The sequence below is a fragment of the Cibotium barometz genome, chromosome 34, assembly GCF_041138505.1.
Source record: "Cibotium barometz isolate CiBa-2024 chromosome 34, ASM4113850v1, whole genome shotgun sequence".
Classification (NCBI taxonomy): domain Eukaryota; kingdom Viridiplantae; phylum Streptophyta; class Polypodiopsida; order Cyatheales; family Cibotiaceae; genus Cibotium; species Cibotium barometz.
This window is the reverse complement of record NC_141079.1, coordinates 19389299-19413526: the sequence shown is the minus strand read 5'-3', so window position 1 is coordinate 19413526 and position 24228 is coordinate 19389299.

Sequence of the window (24228 nt, the reverse complement as noted above, 5' to 3'; positions counted from 1 at the left end):
CATCCGACTAGGGGGCTTGGGAACTCTTTTACCTGGTACCCGGGACAAAACCTAACCAAATTCCTAATTGGATCCCATCACTACAATGGTTCGGTCGGTTGGCTAACCCATGGGACTGGATAGGGTTAGCTGGATAGGGTTAGGCTGGATTGATGGATCCGTAAATCGAGACTCAATTTCTGTTTAGTTCGATAGATGAAGTAAATTCCGGACAAAATTTATTCTATGGTTGGAAAAGAATCAATGGTTGTGCCTCTCAATGCGGAAAAAAGTGTTAGTCTCTATGATCCAAGTATAGTCTTTTTCCCTGATCTGACTATGGGACTTACGGGTTCGATCAGATGAGTTCAGTTAGTTAAGGCTTTTGACTACGTTAGGGAAAAGTTATCCTGGTGGAATCGCTTGTGCTTTCCGGGGCAAAGGAAGTTTTTCCGGGTTCGGTTTTGGAAAAACCGATGGATTAGTCTCTTGTCCGGATATCCGTGGGGCGAGGCCCCGAGTGTGGGACCCTGCCCTGTGCAAGAAGTGCTACCTCCACTGCTAGCACCCCAAATCCGTTGCGCGGTGGGGACAGGGATCTTACAGTTGGTATCAGAGCCATTTGGCTAATGAGGATCAACCGAGAAGCCAAATATGTCAAAAATTTATCAAGAGGCATTAAAAGGTTGTAATTGTGTGATAAAATTCATACAAATTGATATTCAAACTGAAATTCATAAATTGGTAATTGGGTCTTCAGATGAAAGTACCGCAATTGTATGGAATCCCTGACTTGCTTGAGGCCTAGACATGATTGTATTTACCTTATAGTTCCAAGAACTATGACTACCCGTATATACCGAGGGTATAGCTACAGCTCTTTACTGGCAGTATATACGAGTAAATCTAAGACTTGAAATTATAAGCATTAATGCTAGATGATGAATTCGAATGTGGTTGATATGATTTTTAATTCTGGTTGAGAACTGATGAGTTGATTTGGATTCTGAGTAAAAAATGATGATCCCTGAAATTTGGTTGAAATGTAATAAGTTGAGCGAAACCGCAATGAGGATGAATGGGACGAGTCCCTGTGATGATGTTCTTATCTGGAATGATGTTAATGACCTCAGCAAATCACTATGAGATAAGTAGATTGTGCTGGCAGATTACTACTGTTAACTTTTGATCAGTGGATCGAGTTAAGGGTTGATAAATTAAAAATCTAAAAAATTTGAAATCCCCATGGAGGACTGTTCAGATGGAAAAAATTCAGTCCAATGGACCATTATTGTGTTAAAGATATGAATGAGATATTCTGAATGAATTGTTAACTGATAATGTGTTCTATATGAGTATCTTTATCCCTTGATTATGTGGGGAGCCGACCTATTTAGAGAACCCCGGAATCAGTTGAATCAAAAATCGGATTGAATCATAAATAAAGAGACTTAACAAGAATTTTCGTATTGATAGGAACATGGATCGAGGTCGTCGTGGCAAAGATGTTAACCCCCAACTCGATGAACAAGAGCTCGACCTAGATGTTCGTAAAACTTTTCATAGTTCGCAGCCTGGACCTTTCAAGGGTGAAGGGAAAAACTTGGGCGAGGCTGTGGAGAAGTGGATCGAAGCAATGGAAGAATACTTCGATGTCACCAGGTACAATGAGAAGAGCAAAATGGCTCTTGCAAGGCTGAAGATAGTGGAGACAACTAGAGTGGCATGGAGAAACCACTGCGAGACAAACCGTCTCGACCGAAATACCCAAACCTGGACCGATCTCAAGGCTTACCTCAGAAAGAGGTTTTGTCCCCCCAAGGCTTTCTTGAAATTAAGATGAATGCGTTCTTGGAACTAAAGCAGGAAAACCGGACAATTGAAGAGTACCATCAGGCTTTTGCCCTTCTCCTTAAATATTCCCCTCAATTGGATGAAGATGATGGCTAGGTTCATTCGAGGAATGAACGAGCCATTGGATACTTTAGTCAAGAATGCCAAACCTATCTCAATGGCCGAAGCAGTAAGAATGGCGAAGGATTTCACCAAAGCCTTTGATGTCAAAGTCCCGCCAAAGCCAGCACCATCACCTTTCAAAAGGTTTTTATTCCTGGAAGGTGATTCCAACCTTCCTCCACCTAAGAGATATCAGGGTCAAACCCAGGATATGGGAAGTTCCAGAATGGAAGAAATGTCCTTTTCCCGAAACTCAATTCTCTGGATTTCAACTTCAGAAGTTCGACCCTTGAACAAGAGAGTGAAATGCTATAACTGTCAAGGATTTGGACATCGCAGTATGGATTGCCCAACTCCTTTTAGATCAAGGTTTTCAGGGTAGGGAAATCAGGGATCAAGATTCCAGACTCCAGCCCCTTCCTTCGAGAGAGTAATCACGGTTCTATCCGCCAAAATCAGGGAAATCCCAAAGGTAGACCCTCTATCCAACCTTCAGTTTCAATCCAAAGTAATGCAAGACTCCACCTCAGAATAGGGGAAGTCAAAGAGAGTTGTTCCCAAATCGGTCGTCCACAGTAACGCTAGAAGTGATTGAAGAAGAAGAAGAAGATGAAAGAGATTATACTCCACCTGCGAGATGAGGACATCTCGCATTTTTTAAGTGGGGTAGAATGTAAGATACCTCCCCAGCCTCTCAGGATGTCCACTATCTTCCCCTGTAATCAAATCCCTCTTTAGAAATATAAAAGATCTTGTTTATACCTGTTTTGGCCTAGAGAGAGAAAATCTTCTAGAGAGAGATTATTCAGATTTTAAATATTTTGGGATGAAAAAATATCTCTTTGTATTTAAATAAGTTCCCCCGAAACAGAAGTTCAAAAAGATTTTCAGAAGGTGCATTAGAAATCAAGTGTAATCTGTTCAAGAGGCCTTATCCTAGGGGTCAAGATTTTTTTGAAATTTTAAATTAAGGTTCCTATGGACCAATAAGATTCATCCAAATGTAGAGAGGAGATAAATGGCAGAAATAAAGAAAATCCCCCCAAAAATGAGTAAATACTCACATAAGATGAAGAGTTGACTAAGGACAAGGTTAATAGTTAGAAAAGAGAGATATTTAAAAGAAATGATGCATTTTTGACACCTCAGCATGGGGGAATTCCCCTCATGAAGGAGGCGCCTATTTCACATGTGTGGGAGAGTTTTAAGCTCCCAAATAATGGGATATTTTTATCTCTCCTCTCTCCTGTTTTAACTAGATCGAAAAAGTGAGCTAATTGACCTAAAAATGGTCAAAAATTGACCAAACTGATCCGAAAAATTCTAGAATCAGTTTGCTTGGTTAGAGGCTCACTTTTTCCTATAAATAGAAGCCTCCCCCTTTGTTGAAGCTTAATAGTGTTTTTGCACTGTTACCCTGCTTCTCCCAAGAGCCAAAAACTGTGTTCATTAGTTTTTGACCTTCCCTCTTCTAAAGATTGGTGGCCACTCTTGTTTCAAACAAGAGTAGATCCCTCAAACCATCAAGCCAAAGGAAAGCTCTCAAATTCCTTTGTAAGTTGGAGATTCTTCTCTTTTCTATTCATTTTATGGTTCTTATGATTTTTGTCTTCTCTAAAATAAATATGATGTTATGCCTCATTGAAAAAAGGCATTCCCCTCTCTTCTTTAGTAAATCCAACCATTCTTTATCCTAGATGAATGATTAATGGATAAAATCAAGTTTTTCTTTTCTCTTAAATAAGTAGAAAATGTTTACATTAGAATGATTTAAATACTCTTGGTGAAATTCTAATTAATTTTAGAGAGTAAAAACTGAAAAATGGGCAGCCATACAAAGGAGGTTATGGCAAAATTTTCTAAAATTGTGTAAAATAAGTTTTACTTTTTTTTAATTCAAAAAGAGTAATTCCCATCGTATATGTATTCTTAAAGTGTTATTTTTCATCCTAGGTATAGAAAAATGCATACTAAAAATATTTTATTAAAAAAGTGTTACTTTCTTTAGAATTAAATTCTATGCATAGAAGGAAGCATATTGAAATTGTTAATTTGATTATAAAAGTGTTATATTCATCATAAATGATTTTATGCATAAATGGATGCATAAAAGAAATTATTTTATATTAAAAGAGTGATTTTCATCATAAATAATTTGTATGCATAAAAGAAATTCTTTTATATTAAAAGAGTGATTTTCATCATAAATGATTTGTATGCATAAACATATGCATAAAAGATTTTTTATATATTAAAAGTGTGATTTTCATCATAAATGATTTTTATGCATAAAGGGATGCATAAAAGAAATTCTTTTATATTAAAAGAGTGATTTTCATTATAAATGATTTGTATGCATAAAAGATTTTTATATTAAAAGTGTGATTTTTATCATAAATGATTTTTATGCATAAATTAGATGCATAAAAGAAATTATTTTATTATAAAAGCGTGACTTTCATCAGAATTGAATTTATGCATAAAAGAAAGTTTTTATTCTAAAAGAGTTATTTTTCATTGGATTTAGTTTTTATGCATGGGAAGATGCATAAGAGAAATTCTTTCATTCTAAAAGTGTAATTCCTACTAAATTAGATTTATGAATGGAAAGATGCATAAAGAATTTATTTTAATCCAAAAGTGTTATTTTCATCAATTTTGTATTCATGCATAAATAGATGCATAAAGAATTTTATTTTTAATTCAAAAGAGTTATTTTCATCAATTTTTATTTTATGCATAGAAAGATGCATAAAATATTTATTTTTATTTCAAAAGTATTATTTTCATTGAAATTGAATTTATTCATAGATAGATGCATAAAAGATTTATTTTTATTTTGAAAGTGTTATTCTCATTAAAATGGAATTTATGCATAGTAAAATGCATAAAAGATTTATTTTTATTTTGAAAGTGTTATTCTCATTAAAATGGAATTCATGCATAGTAAAATGCATAAAAGGTTATTTTTTAATTCGAAAGTGTTATTTTCCTTAAAATTGAATTTATGCCTAAATAGATGCATAAAAGGATTTTTATAAAAGTGTTATTCCTACTAAAGTTGTCTTTATGCCTAATTAGATGCGTAAAGCATCTTTATATCAAAAAATTAGAATTCTCTTACATTCTATAAATAGATGTGATGTGATGTGATAGGAATCAGATAGATGTAAATGGATGGATGGAAGTGATATGAATCAGATAAATGAAAATGGATGAATGGATGTGAAGTCCTGTGAATTAGGATGTGAATGAATGGTATAGGATGTGAAGGAATGTGAATCGTGATATAAATGATAAGGGATGTGAATGAATGACGGCATGTGAATCGGATGTGAATGGATGATGTCTGAATGATGTAGATTGATGTATGGATGATGTGGTTTGATGTGTGAATGATGTGGGTTGATGTAGATGGATGAATGGATGATGTGGATGTGGATGTATAAATGTGGATGTGGATGTATGAATGTGAATGGAGATGTGTGGATGTATGAATGTAGATGTGGATGTGGATGTATGAATGTGAATGGGGATGTGTGGATGTATGAATGTAGATGTGGATGTGGATATGGATGTATGAATGTGGATGTGAAAATGGATGTATGGATGTGAATGTGGATGTGGATGTGGAAATGGATGTATGGATGTGGATGTGGATATAGATGTATGAATGTGGATGTGAAAATGGATGTATGGATGTGGATGTGGATGTGGATGTGGATGTGGAAATGGATGTATGGATGTGGATGTGGATGTGGATGTGGATGTATGAATGTGGATGTGGATGTATGGATATGGATATACGAATGTGGATGTGTATGAAGAATAATGAATGCGAATGTTTGTGAAATGATACGACGTCGATATGAGTGAATGGATGAGATGTGATGACATGTGAATTGGGATGTGACGTCGATATGAGTGAATGGATGAGATGTGATGACATGTGAATTGGGATGTGAATAAATGATATGTGATGTGAATGAACCTGAGGTGATGAGATGGAAAATGATGTGATTGGATGACAGTGAGTACACATATGAATGGAATGTGGAATAAGTAATGTGGACTGATGAGGGATAATGTGGAAAGACGAGAGTTCATTATAGAAACTGTATTTGTGACCTGTTCGTAAATGACTGTTTTATGTCAAGAATGATGGGGAAGCATTTTGAGCGTCTTGTGATTAAGGTCGTGGAGACCTAACTGATAAAGTTGCAAGATGACGGAGAGTCAACAGAGGACGTCTCTTGTAGCATGGTCGACTGAGGTCTTGACGAGCCTCGGTTCGATTTAAATGGTGAGCTTTTGGTACGGTGGATGAGGGACCAAGGAAGCGACCTATGAGTGAAGCGCTAGGTGACCTGCGAAGGATCCTAGAGGGTGCTGACAATACGGTGCTCGGGCTCTGGGTCGCCGAAGATACCCACACGTGCGTCGTGGAAGATATTGAATCAAGGAGTAAGAGTTGTTTTTGAAATCGGGCATGGATCTGGTTGATTGACCTTGCTGGTCCTCAATGGATGAGTCCATGACTCTTTTAAATGGATCTGTTAGTTGATCTTGCTGATCTTCCACGGAGATTCCATTTTGTTATGTGAAAATATTACCGGTTACTATGAGCTAGGAACCCCCTGTGTGAACAGGTGGTGAGCGTTCTCGTTGCCAATGATGCCATAAGTACACCGATGAAGGAATGATTGGAAATAAGGATTCAACCAGAGATTTTGAGGATTGTGATCAGTGACACAATGGTTTCATTAAAGGATTGTTTTAAAGATAGTTGATGTTGAGAAAAAGGCAATTTCATATTGGGTGTGTAAGTGGTGTGACTAGTTTTATGTTTGCATGAACATCCGACTAGGGGGCTTGGGAACTCTTTTACCTGGTACCCGGGACAAAACCTAACCAAATTCCTAATTGGATCCCATCACTACAATGGTTCGGTCGGTTGGCTAACCCATGGGACTGGATAGGGTTAGCTGGATAGGGTTAGGCTGGATTGATGGATCCGTAAATCGAGACTCAATTTCTGTTTAGTTCGATAGATGAAGTAAATTCCGGACAAAATTTATTCTATGGTTGGAAAAGAATCAATGGTTGTGCCTCTCAATGCGGAAAAAAGTGTTAGTCTCTATGATCCAAGTATAGTCTTTTTCCCTGATCTGACTATGGGACTTACGGGTTCGATCAGATGAGTTCAGTTAGTTAAGGCTTTTGACTACGTTAGGGAAAAGTTATCCTGGTGGAATCGCTTGTGCTTTCCGGGGCAAAGGAAGTTTTTCCGGGTTCGGTTTTGGAAAAACCGATGGATTAGTCTCTTGTCCGGATATCCGTGGGGCGAGGCCCCGAGTGTGGGACCCTGCCCTGTGCAAGAAGTGCTACCTCCACTGCTAGCACCCCAAATCCGTTGCGCGGTGGGGACAGGGATCTTACAGTTGGTATCAGAGCCATTTGGCTAATGAGGATCAACCGAGAAGCCAAATATGTCAAAAATTTATCAAGAGGCATTAAAAGGTTGTAATTGTGTGATAAAATTCATACAAATTGATATTCAAACTGAAATTCATAAATTGGTAATTGGGTCTTCAGATGAAAGTACCGCAATTGTATGGAATCCCTGACTTGCTTGAGGCCTAGACATGATTGTATTTACCTTATAGTTCCAAGAACTATGACTACCCGTATATACCGAGGGTATAGCTACAGCTCTTTACTGGCAGTATATACGAGTAAATCTAAGACTTGAAATTATAAGCATTAATGCTAGATGATGAATTCGAATGTGGTTGATATGATTTTTAATTCTGGTTGAGAACTGATGAGTTGATTTGGATTCTGAGTAAAAAATGATGATCCCTGAAATTTGGTTGAAATGTAATAAGTTGAGCGAAACCGCAATGAGGATGAATGGGACGAGTCCCTGTGATGATGTTCTTATCTGGAATGATGTTAATGACCTCAGCAAATCACTATGAGATAAGTAGATTGTGCTGGCAGATTACTACTGTTAACTTTTGATCAGTGGATCGAGTTAAGGGTTGATAAATTAAAAATCTAAAAAATTTGAAATCCCCATGGAGGACTGTTCAGATGGAAAAAATTCAGTCCAATGGACCATTATTGTGTTAAAGATATGAATGAGATATTCTGAATGAATTGTTAACTGATAATGTGTTCTATATGAGTATCTTTATCCCTTGATTATGTGGGGAGCCGACCTATTTAGAGAACCCCGGAATCAGTTGAATCAAAAATCGGATTGAATCATAAATAAAGAGACTTAACAAGAATTTTCGTATTGATAGGAACATGGATCGAGGTCGTCGTGGCAAAGATGTTAACCCCCAACTCGATGAACAAGAGCTCGACCTAGATGTTCGTAAAACTTTTCATAGTTCGCAGCCTGGACCTTTCAAGGGTGAAGGGAAAAACTTGGGCGAGGCTGTGGAGAAGTGGATCGAAGCAATGGAAGAATACTTCGATGTCACCAGGTACAATGAGAAGAGCAAAATGGCTCTTGCAAGGCTGAAGATAGTGGAGACAACTAGAGTGGCATGGAGAAACCACTGCGAGACAAACCGTCTCGACCGAAATACCCAAACCTGGACCGATCTCAAGGCTTACCTCAGAAAGAGGTTTTGTCCCCCCAAGGCTTTCTTGAAATTAAGATGAATGCGTTCTTGGAACTAAAGCAGGAAAACCGGACAATTGAAGAGTACCATCAGGCTTTTGCCCTTCTCCTTAAATATTCCCCTCAATTGGATGAAGATGATGGCTAGGTTCATTCGAGGAATGAACGAGCCATTGGATACTTTAGTCAAGAATGCCAAACCTATCTCAATGGCCGAAGCAGTAAGAATGGCGAAGGATTTCACCAAAGCCTTTGATGTCAAAGTCCCGCCAAAGCCAGCACCATCACCTTTCAAAAGGTTTTTATTCCTGGAAGGTGATTCCAACCTTCCTCCACCTAAGAGATATCAGGGTCAAACCCAGGATATGGGAAGTTCCAGAATGGAAGAAATGTCCTTTTCCCGAAACTCAATTCTCTGGATTTCAACTTCAGAAGTTCGACCCTTGAACAAGAGAGTGAAATGCTATAACTGTCAAGGATTTGGACATCGCAGTATGGATTGCCCAACTCCTTTTAGATCAAGGTTTTCAGGGTAGGGAAATCAGGGATCAAGATTCCAGACTCCAGCCCCTTCCTTCGAGAGAGTAATCACGGTTCTATCCGCCAAAATCAGGGAAATCCCAAAGGTAGACCCTCTATCCAACCTTCAGTTTCAATCCAAAGTAATGCAAGACTCCACCTCAGAATAGGGGAAGTCAAAGAGAGTTGTTCCCAAATCGGTCGTCCACAGTAACGCTAGAAGTGATTGAAGAAGAAGAAGAAGATGAAAGAGATTATACTCCACCTGCGAGATGAGGACATCTCGCATTTTTTAAGTGGGGTAGAATGTAAGATACCTCCCCAGCCTCTCAGGATGTCCACTATCTTCCCCTGTAATCAAATCCCTCTTTAGAAATATAAAAGATCTTGTTTATACCTGTTTTGGCCTAGAGAGAGAAAATCTTCTAGAGAGAGATTATTCAGATTTTAAATATTTTGGGATGAAAAAATATCTCTTTGTATTTAAATAAGTTCCCCCGAAACAGAAGTTCAAAAAGATTTTCAGAAGGTGCATTAGAAATCAAGTGTAATCTGTTCAAGAGGCCTTATCCTAGGGGTCAAGATTTTTTTGAAATTTTAAATTAAGGTTCCTATGGACCAATAAGATTCATCCAAATGTAGAGAGGAGATAAATGGCAGAAATAAAGAAAATCCCCCCAAAAATGAGTAAATACTCACATAAGATGAAGAGTTGACTAAGGACAAGGTTAATAGTTAGAAAAGAGAGATATTTAAAAGAAATGATGCATTTTTGACACCTCAGCATGGGGGAATTCCCCTCATGAAGGAGGCGCCTATTTCACATGTGTGGGAGAGTTTTAAGCTCCCAAATAATGGGATATTTTTATCTCTCCTCTCTCCTGTTTTAACTAGATCGAAAAAGTGAGCTAATTGACCTAAAAATGGTCAAAAATTGACCAAACTGATCCGAAAAATTCTAGAATCAGTTTGCTTGGTTAGAGGCTCACTTTTTCCTATAAATAGAAGCCTCCCCCTTTGTTGAAGCTTAATAGTGTTTTTGCACTGTTACCCTGCTTCTCCCAAGAGCCAAAAACTGTGTTCATTAGTTTTTGACCTTCCCTCTTCTAAAGATTGGTGGCCACTCTTGTTTCAAACAAGAGTAGATCCCTCAAACCATCAAGCCAAAGGAAAGCTCTCAAATTCCTTTGTAAGTTGGAGATTCTTCTCTTTTCTATTCATTTTATGGTTCTTATGATTTTTGTCTTCTCTAAAATAAATATGATGTTATGCCTCATTGAAAAAAGGCATTCCCCTCTCTTCTTTAGTAAATCCAACCATTCTTTATCCTAGATGAATGATTAATGGATAAAATCAAGTTTTTCTTTTCTCTTAAATAAGTAGAAAATGTTTACATTAGAATGATTTAAATACTCTTGGTGAAATTCTAATTAATTTTAGAGAGTAAAAACTGAAAAATGGGCAGCCATACAAAGGAGGTTATGGCAAAATTTTCTAAAATTGTGTAAAATAAGTTTTACTTTTTTTTAATTCAAAAAGAGTAATTCCCATCGTATATGTATTCTTAAAGTGTTATTTTTCATCCTAGGTATAGAAAAATGCATACTAAAAATATTTTATTAAAAAAGTGTTACTTTCTTTAGAATTAAATTCTATGCATAGAAGGAAGCATATTGAAATTGTTAATTTGATTATAAAAGTGTTATATTCATCATAAATGATTTTATGCATAAATGGATGCATAAAAGAAATTATTTTATATTAAAAGAGTGATTTTCATCATAAATAATTTGTATGCATAAAAGAAATTCTTTTATATTAAAAGAGTGATTTTCATCATAAATGATTTGTATGCATAAACATATGCATAAAAGATTTTTTATATATTAAAAGTGTGATTTTCATCATAAATGATTTTTATGCATAAAGGGATGCATAAAAGAAATTCTTTTATATTAAAAGAGTGATTTTCATTATAAATGATTTGTATGCATAAAAGATTTTTATATTAAAAGTGTGATTTTTATCATAAATGATTTTTATGCATAAATTAGATGCATAAAAGAAATTATTTTATTATAAAAGCGTGACTTTCATCAGAATTGAATTTATGCATAAAAGAAAGTTTTTATTCTAAAAGAGTTATTTTTCATTGGATTTAGTTTTTATGCATGGGAAGATGCATAAGAGAAATTCTTTCATTCTAAAAGTGTAATTCCTACTAAATTAGATTTATGAATGGAAAGATGCATAAAGAATTTATTTTAATCCAAAAGTGTTATTTTCATCAATTTTGTATTCATGCATAAATAGATGCATAAAGAATTTTATTTTTAATTCAAAAGAGTTATTTTCATCAATTTTTATTTTATGCATAGAAAGATGCATAAAATATTTATTTTTATTTCAAAAGTATTATTTTCATTGAAATTGAATTTATTCATAGATAGATGCATAAAAGATTTATTTTTATTTTGAAAGTGTTATTCTCATTAAAATGGAATTTATGCATAGTAAAATGCATAAAAGATTTATTTTTATTTTGAAAGTGTTATTCTCATTAAAATGGAATTCATGCATAGTAAAATGCATAAAAGGTTATTTTTTAATTCGAAAGTGTTATTTTCCTTAAAATTGAATTTATGCCTAAATAGATGCATAAAAGGATTTTTATAAAAGTGTTATTCCTACTAAAGTTGTCTTTATGCCTAATTAGATGCGTAAAGCATCTTTATATCAAAAAATTAGAATTCTCTTACATTCTATAAATAGATGTGATGTGATGTGATAGGAATCAGATAGATGTAAATGGATGGATGGAAGTGATATGAATCAGATAAATGAAAATGGATGAATGGATGTGAAGTCCTGTGAATTAGGATGTGAATGAATGGTATAGGATGTGAAGGAATGTGAATCGTGATATAAATGATAAGGGATGTGAATGAATGACGGCATGTGAATCGGATGTGAATGGATGATGTCTGAATGATGTAGATTGATGTATGGATGATGTGGTTTGATGTGTGAATGATGTGGGTTGATGTAGATGGATGAATGGATGATGTGGATGTGGATGTATAAATGTGGATGTGGATGTATGAATGTGAATGGAGATGTGTGGATGTATGAATGTAGATGTGGATGTGGATGTATGAATGTGAATGGGGATGTGTGGATGTATGAATGTAGATGTGGATGTGGATATGGATGTATGAATGTGGATGTGAAAATGGATGTATGGATGTGAATGTGGATGTGGATGTGGAAATGGATGTATGGATGTGGATGTGGATATAGATGTATGAATGTGGATGTGAAAATGGATGTATGGATGTGGATGTGGATGTGGATGTGGATGTGGAAATGGATGTATGGATGTGGATGTGGATGTGGATGTGGATGTATGAATGTGGATGTGGATGTATGGATATGGATATACGAATGTGGATGTGTATGAAGAATAATGAATGCGAATGTTTGTGAAATGATACGACGTCGATATGAGTGAATGGATGAGATGTGATGACATGTGAATTGGGATGTGACGTCGATATGAGTGAATGGATGAGATGTGATGACATGTGAATTGGGATGTGAATAAATGATATGTGATGTGAATGAACCTGAGGTGATGAGATGAAAAATGATGTGATTGGATGACAGTGAGTACACATATGAATGGAATGTGGAATAAGTAATGTGGACTGATGAGGGATAATGTGGAAAGACGAGAGTTCATTATAGAAACTGTATTTGTGACCTGTTCGTAAATGACTGTTTTATGTCAAGAATGATGGGGAAGCATTTTGAGCGTCTTGTGATTAAGGTCGTGGAGACCTAACTGATAAAGTTGCAAGATGACGGAGAGTCAACAGAGGACGTCTCTTGTAGCATGGTCGACTGAGGTCTTGACGAGCCTCGGTTCGATTTAAATGGTGAGCTTTTGGTACGGTGGATGAGGGACCAAGGAAGCGACCTATGAGTGAAGCGCTAGGTGACCTGCGAAGGATCCTAGAGGGTGCTGACAATACGGTGCTCGGGCTCTGGGTCGCCGAAGATACCCACACGTGCGTCGTGGAAGATATTGAATCAAGGAGTAAGAGTTGTTTTTGAAATCGGGCATGGATCTGGTTGATTGACCTTGCTGGTCCTCAATGGATGAGTCCATGACTCTTTTAAATGGATCTGTTAGTTGATCTTGCTGATCTTCCACGGAGATTCCATTTTGTTATGTGAAAATATTACCGGTTACTATGAGCTAGGAACCCCCTGTGTGAACAGGTGGTGAGCGTTCTCGTTGCCAATGATGCCATAAGTACACCGATGAAGGAATGATTGGAAATAAGGATTCAACCAGAGATTTTGAGGATTGTGATCAGTGACACAATGGTTTCATTAAAGGATTGTTTTAAAGATAGTTGATGTTGAGAAAAAGGCAATTTCATATTGGGTGTGTAAGTGGTGTGACTAGTTTTATGTTTGCATGAACATCCGACTAGGGGGCTTGGGAACTCTTTTACCTGGTACCCGGGACAAAACCTAACCAAATTCCTAATTGGATCCCATCACTACAATGGTTCGGTCGGTTGGCTAACCCATGGGACTGGATAGGGTTAGCTGGATAGGGTTAGGCTGGATTGATGGATCCGTAAATCGAGACTCAATTTCTGTTTAGTTCGATAGATGAAGTAAATTCCGGACAAAATTTATTCTATGGTTGGAAAAGAATCAATGGTTGTGCCTCTCAATGCGGAAAAAAGTGTTAGTCTCTATGATCCAAGTATAGTCTTTTTCCCTGATCTGACTATGGGACTTACGGGTTCGATCAGATGAGTTCAGTTAGTTAAGGCTTTTGACTACGTTAGGGAAAAGTTATCCTGGTGGAATCGCTTGTGCTTTCCGGGGCAAAGGAAGTTTTTCCGGGTTCGGTTTTGGAAAAACCGATGGATTAGTCTCTTGTCCGGATATCCGTGGGGCGAGGCCCCGAGTGTGGGACCCTGCCCTGTGCAAGAAGTGCTACCTCCACTGCTAGCACCCCAAATCCGTTGCGCGGTGGGGACAGGGATCTTACAGTTGGTATCAGAGCCATTTGGCTAATGAGGATCAACCGAGAAGCCAAATATGTCAAAAATTTATCAAGAGGCATTAAAAGGTTGTAATTGTGTGATAAAATTCATACAAATTGATATTCAAACTGAAATTCATAAATTGGTAATTGGGTCTTCAGATGAAAGTACCGCAATTGTATGGAATCCCTGACTTGCTTGAGGCCTAGACATGATTGTATTTACCTTATAGTTCCAAGAACTATGACTACCCGTATATACCGAGGGTATAGCTACAGCTCTTTACTGGCAGTATATACGAGTAAATCTAAGACTTGAAATTATAAGCATTAATGCTAGATGATGAATTCGAATGTGGTTGATATGATTTTTAATTCTGGTTGAGAACTGATGAGTTGATTTGGATTCTGAGTAAAAAATGATGATCCCTGAAATTTGGTTGAAATGTAATAAGTTGAGCGAAACCGCAATGAGGATGAATGGGACGAGTCCCTGTGATGATGTTCTTATCTGGAATGATGTTAATGACCTCAGCAAATCACTATGAGATAAGTAGATTGTGCTGGCAGATTACTACTGTTAACTTTTGATCAGTGGATCGAGTTAAGGGTTGATAAATTAAAAATCTAAAAAATTTGAAATCCCCATGGAGGACTGTTCAGATGGAAAAAATTCAGTCCAATGGACCATTATTGTGTTAAAGATATGAATGAGATATTCTGAATGAATTGTTAACTGATAATGTGTTCTATATGAGTATCTTTATCCCTTGATTATGTGGGGAGCCGACCTATTTAGAGAACCCCGGAATCAGTTGAATCAAAAATCGGATTGAATCATAAATAAAGAGACTTAACAAGAATTTTCGTATTGATAGGAACATGGATCGAGGTCGTCGTGGCAAAGATGTTAACCCCCAACTCGATGAACAAGAGCTCGACCTAGATGTTCGTAAAACTTTTCATAGTTCGCAGCCTGGACCTTTCAAGGGTGAAGGGAAAAACTTGGGCGAGGCTGTGGAGAAGTGGATCGAAGCAATGGAAGAATACTTCGATGTCACCAGGTACAATGAGAAGAGCAAAATGGCTCTTGCAAGGCTGAAGATAGTGGAGACAACTAGAGTGGCATGGAGAAACCACTGCGAGACAAACCGTCTCGACCGAAATACCCAAACCTGGACCGATCTCAAGGCTTACCTCAGAAAGAGGTTTTGTCCCCCCAAGGCTTTCTTGAAATTAAGATGAATGCGTTCTTGGAACTAAAGCAGGAAAACCGGACAATTGAAGAGTACCATCAGGCTTTTGCCCTTCTCCTTAAATATTCCCCTCAATTGGATGAAGATGATGGCTAGGTTCATTCGAGGAATGAACGAGCCATTGGATACTTTAGTCAAGAATGCCAAACCTATCTCAATGGCCGAAGCAGTAAGAATGGCGAAGGATTTCACCAAAGCCTTTGATGTCAAAGTCCCGCCAAAGCCAGCACCATCACCTTTCAAAAGGTTTTTATTCCTGGAAGGTGATTCCAACCTTCCTCCACCTAAGAGATATCAGGGTCAAACCCAGGATATGGGAAGTTCCAGAATGGAAGAAATGTCCTTTTCCCGAAACTCAATTCTCTGGATTTCAACTTCAGAAGTTCGACCCTTGAACAAGAGAGTGAAATGCTATAACTGTCAAGGATTTGGACATCGCAGTATGGATTGCCCAACTCCTTTTAGATCAAGGTTTTCAGGGTAGGGAAATCAGGGATCAAGATTCCAGACTCCAGCCCCTTCCTTCGAGAGAGTAATCACGGTTCTATCCGCCAAAATCAGGGAAATCCCAAAGGTAGACCCTCTATCCAACCTTCAGTTTCAATCCAAAGTAATGCAAGACTCCACCTCAGAATAGGGGAAGTCAAAGAGAGTTGTTCCCAAATCGGTCGTCCACAGTAACGCTAGAAGTGATTGAAGAAGAAGAAGAAGATGAAAGAGATTATACTCCACCTGCGAGATGAGGACATCTCGCATTTTTTAAGTGGGGTAGAATGTAAGATACCTCCCCAGCCTCTCAGGATGTCCACTATCTTCCCCTGTAATCAAATCCCTCTTTAGAAATATAAAAGATCTTGTTTATACCTGTTTTGGCCTAGAGAGAGAAAATCTTCTAGAGAGAGATTATTCAGATTTTAAATATTTTGGGATGAAAAAATATCTCTTTGTATTTAAATAAGTTCCCCCGAAACAGAAGTTCAAAAAGATTTTCAGAAGGTGCATTAGAAATCAAGTGTAATCTGTTCAAGAGGCCTTATCCTAGGGGTCAAGATTTTTTTGAAATTTTAAATTAAGGTTCCTATGGACCAATAAGATTCATCCAAATGTAGAGAGGAGATAAATGGCAGAAATAAAGAAAATCCCCCCAAAAATGAGTAAATACTCACATAAGATGAAGAGTTGACTAAGGACAAGGTTAATAGTTAGAAAAGAGAGATATTTAAAAGAAATGATGCATTTTTGACACCTCAGCATGGGGGAATTCCCCTCATGAAGGAGGCGCCTATTTCACATGTGTGGGAGAGTTTTAAGCTCCCAAATAATGGGATATTTTTATCTCTCCTCTCTCCTGTTTTAACTAGATCGAAAAAGTGAGCTAATTGACCTAAAAATGGTCAAAAATTGACCAAACTGATCCGAAAAATTCTAGAATCAGTTTGCTTGGTTAGAGGCTCACTTTTTCCTATAAATAGAAGCCTCCCCCTTTGTTGAAGCTTAATAGTGTTTTTGCACTGTTACCCTGCTTCTCCCAAGAGCCAAAAACTGTGTTCATTAGTTTTTGACCTTCCCTCTTCTAAAGATTGGTGGCCACTCTTGTTTCAAACAAGAGTAGATCCCTCAAACCATCAAGCCAAAGGAAAGCTCTCAAATTCCTTTGTAAGTTGGAGATTCTTCTCTTTTCTATTCATTTTATGGTTCTTATGATTTTTGTCTTCTCTAAAATAAATATGATGTTATGCCTCATTGAAAAAAGGCATTCCCCTCTCTTCTTTAGTAAATCCAACCATTCTTTATCCTAGATGAATGATTAATGGATAAAATCAAGTTTTTCTTTTCTCTTAAATAAGTAGAAAATGTTTACATTAGAATGATTTAAATACTCTTGGTGAAATTCTAATTAATTTTAGAGAGTAAAAACTGAAAAATGGGCAGCCATACAAAGGAGGTTATGGCAAAATTTTCTAAAATTGTGTAAAATAAGTTTTACTTTTTTTTAATTCAAAAAGAGTAATTCCCATCGTATATGTATTCTTAAAGTGTTATTTTTCATCCTAGGTATAGAAAAATGCATACTAAAAATATTTTATTAAAAAAGTGTTACTTTCTTTAGAATTAAATTCTATGCATAGAAGGAAGCATATTGAAATTGTTAATTTGATTATAAAAGTGTTATATTCATCATAAATGATTTTATGCATAAATGGATGCATAAAAGAAATTATTTTATATTAAAAGAGTGATTTTCATCATAAATAATTTGTATGCATAAAAGAAATTCTTTTATATTAAAAGAGTGATTTTCATCATAAATGATTTGTATGCATAAACATATGCATAAAAGATTTTTTATATATTAAAAGTGTGATTTTCATCATAAATGATTTTTATGCATAAAGGGATGCATAAAAGAAATTCTTTTATATTAAAAGAGTGATTTTCATTATAAATGATTTGTATGCATAAAAGATTTTTATATTAAAAGTGTGATTTTTATCATAAATGATTTTTATGCATAAATTAGATGCATAAAAGAAATTATTTTATTATAAAAGCGTGACTTTCATCAGAATTGAATTTATGCATAAAAGAAAGTTTTTATTCTAAAAGAGTTATTTTTCATTGGATTTAGTTTTTATGCATGGGAAGATGCATAAGAGAAATTCTTTCATTCTAAAAGTGTAATTCCTACTAAATTAGATTTATGAATGGAAAGATGCATAAAGAATTTATTTTAATCCAAAAGTGTTATTTTCATCAATTTTGTATTCATGCATAAATAGATGCATAAAGAATTTTATTTTTAATTCAAAAGAGTTATTTTCATCAATTTTTATTTTATGCATAGAAAGATGCATAAAATATTTATTTTTATTTCAAAAGTATTATTTTCATTGAAATTGAATTTATTCATAGATAGATGCATAAAAGATTTATTTTTATTTTGAAAGTGTTATTCTCATTAAAATGGAATTTATGCATAGTAAAATGCATAAAAGATTTATTTTTATTTTGAAAGTGTTATTCTCATTAAAATGGAATTCATGCATAGTAAAATGCATAAAAGGTTATTTTTTAATTCGAAAGTGTTATTTTCCTTAAAATTGAATTTATGCCTAAATAGATGCATAAAAGGATTTTTATAAAAGTGTTATTCCTACTAAAGTTGTCTTTATGCCTAATTAGATGCGTAAAGCATCTTTATATCAAAAAATTAGAATTCTCTTACATTCTATAAATAGATGTGATGTGATGTGATAGGAATCAGATAGATGTAAATGGATGGATGGAAGTGATATGAATCAGATAAATGAAAATGGATGAATGGATGTGAAGTCCTGTGAATTAGGATGTGAATGAATGGTATAGGATGTGAAGGAATGTGAATCGTGATATAAATGATAAGGGATGTGAATGAATGACGGCATGTGAATCGGATGTGAATGGATGATGTCTGAATGATGTAGATTGATGTATGGATGATGTGGTTTGATGTGTGAATGATGTGGGTTGATGTAGATGGATGAATGGATGATGTGGATGTGGATGTATAAATGTGGATGTGGATGTATGAATGTGAATGGAGATGTGTGGATGTATGAATGTAGATGTGGATGTGGATGTATGAATGTGAATGGGGATGTGTGGATGTATGAATGTAGATGTGGATGTGGATATGGATGTATGAATGTGGATGTGAAAATGGATGTATGGATGTGAATGTGGATGTGGATGTGGAAATGGATGTATGGATGTGGATGTGGATATAGATGTATGAATGTGGATGTGAAAATGGATGTATGGATGTGGATGTGGATGTGGATGTGGATGTGGAAATGGATGTATGGATGTGGATGTGGATGTGGATGTGGATGTATGAATGTGGATGTGGATGTATGGATATGGATATACGAATGTGGATGTGTATGAAGAATAATGAATGCGAATGTTTGTGAAATGATACGACGTCGATATGAGTGAATGGATGAGATGTGATGACATGTGAATTGGGATGTGACGTCGATATGAGTGAATGGATGAGATGTGATGACATGTGAATTGGGATGTGAATAAATGATATGTGATGTGAATGAACCTGAGGTGATGAGATGGAAAATGATGTGATTGGATGACAGTGAGTACACATATGAATGGAATGTGGAATAAGTAATGTGGACTGATGAGGGATAATGTGGAAAGACGAGAGTTCATTATAGAAACTGTATTTGTGACCTGTTCGTAAATGACTGTTTTATGTCAAGAATGATGGGGAAGCATTTTGAGCGTCTTGTGATTAAGGTCGTGGAGACCTAACTGATAAAGTTGCAAGATGACGGAGAGTCAACAGAGGACGTCTCTTGTAGCATGGTCGACTGAGGTCTTGACGAGCCTCGGTTCGATTTAAATGGTGAGCTTTTGGTACGGTGGATGAGGGACCAAGGAAGCGACCTATGAGTGAAGCGCTAGGTGACCTGCGAAGGATCCTAGAGGGTGCTGACAATACGGTGCTCGGGCTCTGGGTCGCCGAAGATACCCACACGTGCGTCGTGGAAGATATTGAATCAAGGAGTAAGAGTTGTTTTTGAAATCGGGCATGGATCTGGTTGATTGACCTTGCTGGTCCTCAATGGATGAGTCCATGACTCTTTTAAATGGATCTGTTAGTTGATCTTGCTGATCTTCCACGGAGATTCCATTTTGTTATGTGAAAATATTACCGGTTACTATGAGCTAGGAACCCCCTGTGTGAACAGGTGGTGAGCGTTCTCGTTGCCAATGATGCCATAAGTACACCGATGAAGGAATGATTGGAAATAAGGATTCAACCAGAGATTTTGAGGATTGTGATCAGTGACACAATGGTTTCATTAAAGGATTGTTTTAAAGATAGTTGATGTTGAGAAAAAGGCAATTTCATATTGGGTGTGTAAGTGGTGTGACTAGTTTTATGTTTGCATGAACATCCGACTAGGGGGCTTGGGAACTCTTTTACCTGGTACCCGGGACAAAACCTAACCAAATTCCTAATTGGATCCCATCACTACAATGGTTCGGTCGGTTGGCTAACCCATGGGACTGGATAGGGTTAGCTGGATAGGGTTAGGCTGGATTGATGGATCCGTAAATCGAGACTCAATTTCTGTTTAGTTCGATAGATGAAGTAAATTCCGGACAAAATTTATTCTATGGTTGGAAAAGAATCAATGGTTGTGCCTCTCAATGCGGAAAAAAGTGTTAGTCTCTATGATCCAAGTATAGTCTTTTTCCCTGATCTGACTATGGGACTTACGGGTTCGATCAGATGAGTTCAGTTAGTTAAGGCTTTTGACTACGTTAGGGAAAAGTTATCCTGGTGGAATCGCTTGTGCTTTCCGGGGCAAAGGAAGTTTTTCCGGGTTCGGTTTTGGAAAAACCGATGGATTAGTCTCTTGTCCGGATATCCGTGGGGCGAGGCCCCGAGTGTGGGACCCTGCCCTGTGCAAGAAGTGCTACCTCCACTGCTAGCACCCCAAATCCGTTGCGCGGTGGGGACAGGGATCTTACAGTTGGTATCAGAGCCATTTGGCTAATGAGGATCAACCGAGAAGCCAAATATGTCAAAAATTTATCAAGAGGCATTAAAAGGTTGTAATTGTGTGATAAAATTCATACAAATTGATATTCAAACTGAAATTCATAAATTGGTAATTGGGTCTTCAGATGAAAGTACCGCAATTGTATGGAATCCCTGACTTGCTTGAGGCCTAGACATGATTGTATTTACCTTATAGTTCCAAGAACTATGACTACCCGTATATACCGAGGGTATAGCTACAGCTCTTTACTGGCAGTATATACGAGTAAATCTAAGACTTGAAATTATAAGCATTAATGCTAGATGATGAATTCGAATGTGGTTGATATGATTTTTAATTCTGGTTGAGAACTGATGAGTTGATTTGGATTCTGAGTAAAAAATGATGATCCCTGAAATTTGGTTGAAATGTAATAAGTTGAGCGAAACCGCAATGAGGATGAATGGGACGAGTCCCTGTGATGATGTTCTTATCTGGAATGATGTTAATGACCTCAGCAAATCACTATGAGATAAGTAGATTGTGCTGGCAGATTACTACTGTTAACTTTTGATCAGTGGATCGAGTTAAGGGTTGATAAATTAAAAATCTAAAAAATTTGAAATCCCCATGGAGGACTGTTCAGATGGAAAAAATTCAGTCCAATGGACCATTATTGTGTTAAAGATATGAATGAGATATTCTGAATGAATTGTTAACTGATAATGTGTTCTATATGAGTATCTTTATCCCTTGATTATGTGGGGAGCCGACCTATTTAGAGAACCCCGGAATCAGTTGAATCAAAAATCGGATTGAATCATAAATAAAGAGACTTAACAAGAATTTTCGTATTGATAGGAACATGGATCGAGGTCGTCGTGGCAAAGATGTTAACCCCCAACTCGATGAACAAGAGCTCGACCTAGATGTTCGTAAAACTTTTCATAGTTCGCAGCCTGGACCTTTCAAGGGTGAAGGGAAAAACTTGGGCGAGGCTGTGGAGAAGTGGATCGAAGCAATGGAAGAATACTTCGATGTCACCAGGTACAATGAGAAGAGCAAAATGGCTCTTGCAAGGCTGAAGATAGTGGAGACAACTAGAGTGGCATGGAGAAACCACTGCGAGACAAACCGTCTCGACCGAAATACCCAAACCTGGACCGATCTCAAGGCTTACCTCAGAAAGAGGTTTTGTCCCCCCAAGGCTTTCTTGAAATTAAGATGAATGCGTTCTTGGAACTAAAGCAGGAAAACCGGACAATTGAAGAGTACCATCAGGCTTTTGCCCTTCTCCTTAAATATTCCCCTCAATTGGATGAAGATGATGGCTAGGTTCATTCGAGGAATGAACGAGCCATTGGATACTTTAGTCAAGAATGCCAAACCTATCTCAATGGCCGAAGCAGTAAGAATGGCGAAGGATTTCACCAAAGCCTTTGATGTCAAAGTCCCGCCAAAGCCAGCACCATCACCTTTCAAAAGGTTTTTATTCCTGGAAGGTGATTCCAACCTTCCTCCACCTAAGAGATATCAGGGTCAAACCCAGGATATGGGAAGTTCTAGAATGGAAGAAATGTCCTTTTCCCGAAACTCAATTCTCTGGATTTCAACTTCAGAAGTTCGACCCTTGAACAAGAGAGTGAAATGCTATAACTGTCAAGGATTTGGACATCGCAGTATGGATTGCCCAACTCCTTTTAGATCAAGGTTTTCAGGGTAGGGAAATCAGGGATCAAGATTCCAGACTCCAGCCCCTTCCTTCGAGAGAGTAATCACGGTTCTATCCGCCAAAATCAGGGAAATCCCAAAGGTAGACCCTCTATCCAACCTTCAGTTTCAATCCAAAGTAATGCAAGACTCCACCTCAGAATAGGGGAAGTCAAAGAGAGTTGTTCCCAAATCGGTCGTCCACAGTAACGCTAGAAGTGATTGAAGAAGAAGAAGAAGATGAAAGAGATTATACTCCACCTGCGAGATGAGGACATCTCGCATTTTTTAAGTGGGGTAGAATGTAAGATACCTCCCCAGCCTCTCAGGATGTCCACTATCTTCCCCTGTAATCAAATCCCTCTTTAGAAATATAAAAGATCTTGTTTATACCTGTTTTGGCCTAGAGAGAGAAAATCTTCTAGAGAGAGATTATTCAGATTTTAAATATTTTGGGATGAAAAAATATCTCTTTGTATTTAAATAAGTTCCCCCGAAACAGAAGTTCAAAAAGATTTTCAGAAGGTGCATTAGAAATCAAGTGTAATCTGTTCAAGAGGCCTTATCCTAGGGGTCAAGATTTTTTTGAAATTTTAAATTAAGGTTCCTATGGACCAATAAGATTCATCCAAATGTAGAGAGGAGATAAATGGCAGAAATAAAGAAAATCCCCCCAAAAATGAGTAAATACTCACATAAGATGAAGAGTTGACTAAGGACAAGGTTAATAGTTAGAAAAGAGAGATATTTAAAAGAAATGATGCATTTTTGACACCTCAGCATGGGGGAATTCCCCTCATGAAGGAGGCGCCTATTTCACATGTGTGGGAGAGTTTTAAGCTCCCAAATAATGGGATATTTTTATCTCTCCTCTCTCCTGTTTTAACTAGATCGAAAAAGTGAGCTAATTGACCTAAAAATGGTCAAAAATTGACCAAACTGATCCGAAAAATTCTAGAATCAGTTTGCTTGGTTAGAGGCTCACTTTTTCCTATAAATAGAAGCCTCCCCCTTTGTTGAAGCTTAATAGTGTTTTTGCACTGTTACCCTGCTTCTCCCAAGAGCCAAAAACTGTGTTCATTAGTTTTTGACCTTCCCTCTTCTAAAGATTGGTGGCCACTCTTGTTTCAAACAAGAGTAGATCCCTCAAACCATCAAGCCAAAGGAAAGCTCTCAAATTCCTTTGTAAGTTGGAGATTCTTCTCTTTTCTATTCATTTTATGGTTCTTATGATTTTTGTCTTCTCTAAAATAAATATGATGTTATGCCTCATTGAAAAAAGGCATTCCCCTCTCTTCTTTAGTAAATCCAACCATTCTTTATCCTAGATGAATGATTAATGGATAAAATCAAGTTTTTCTTTTCTCTTAAATAAGTAGAAAATGTTTACATTAGAATGATTTAAATACTCTTGGTGAAATTCTAATTAATTTTAGAGAGTAAAAACTGAAAAATGGGCAGCCATACAAAGGAGGTTATGGCAAAATTTTCTAAAATTGTGTAAAATAAGTTTTACTTTTTTTTAATTCAAAAAGAGTAATTCCCATCGTA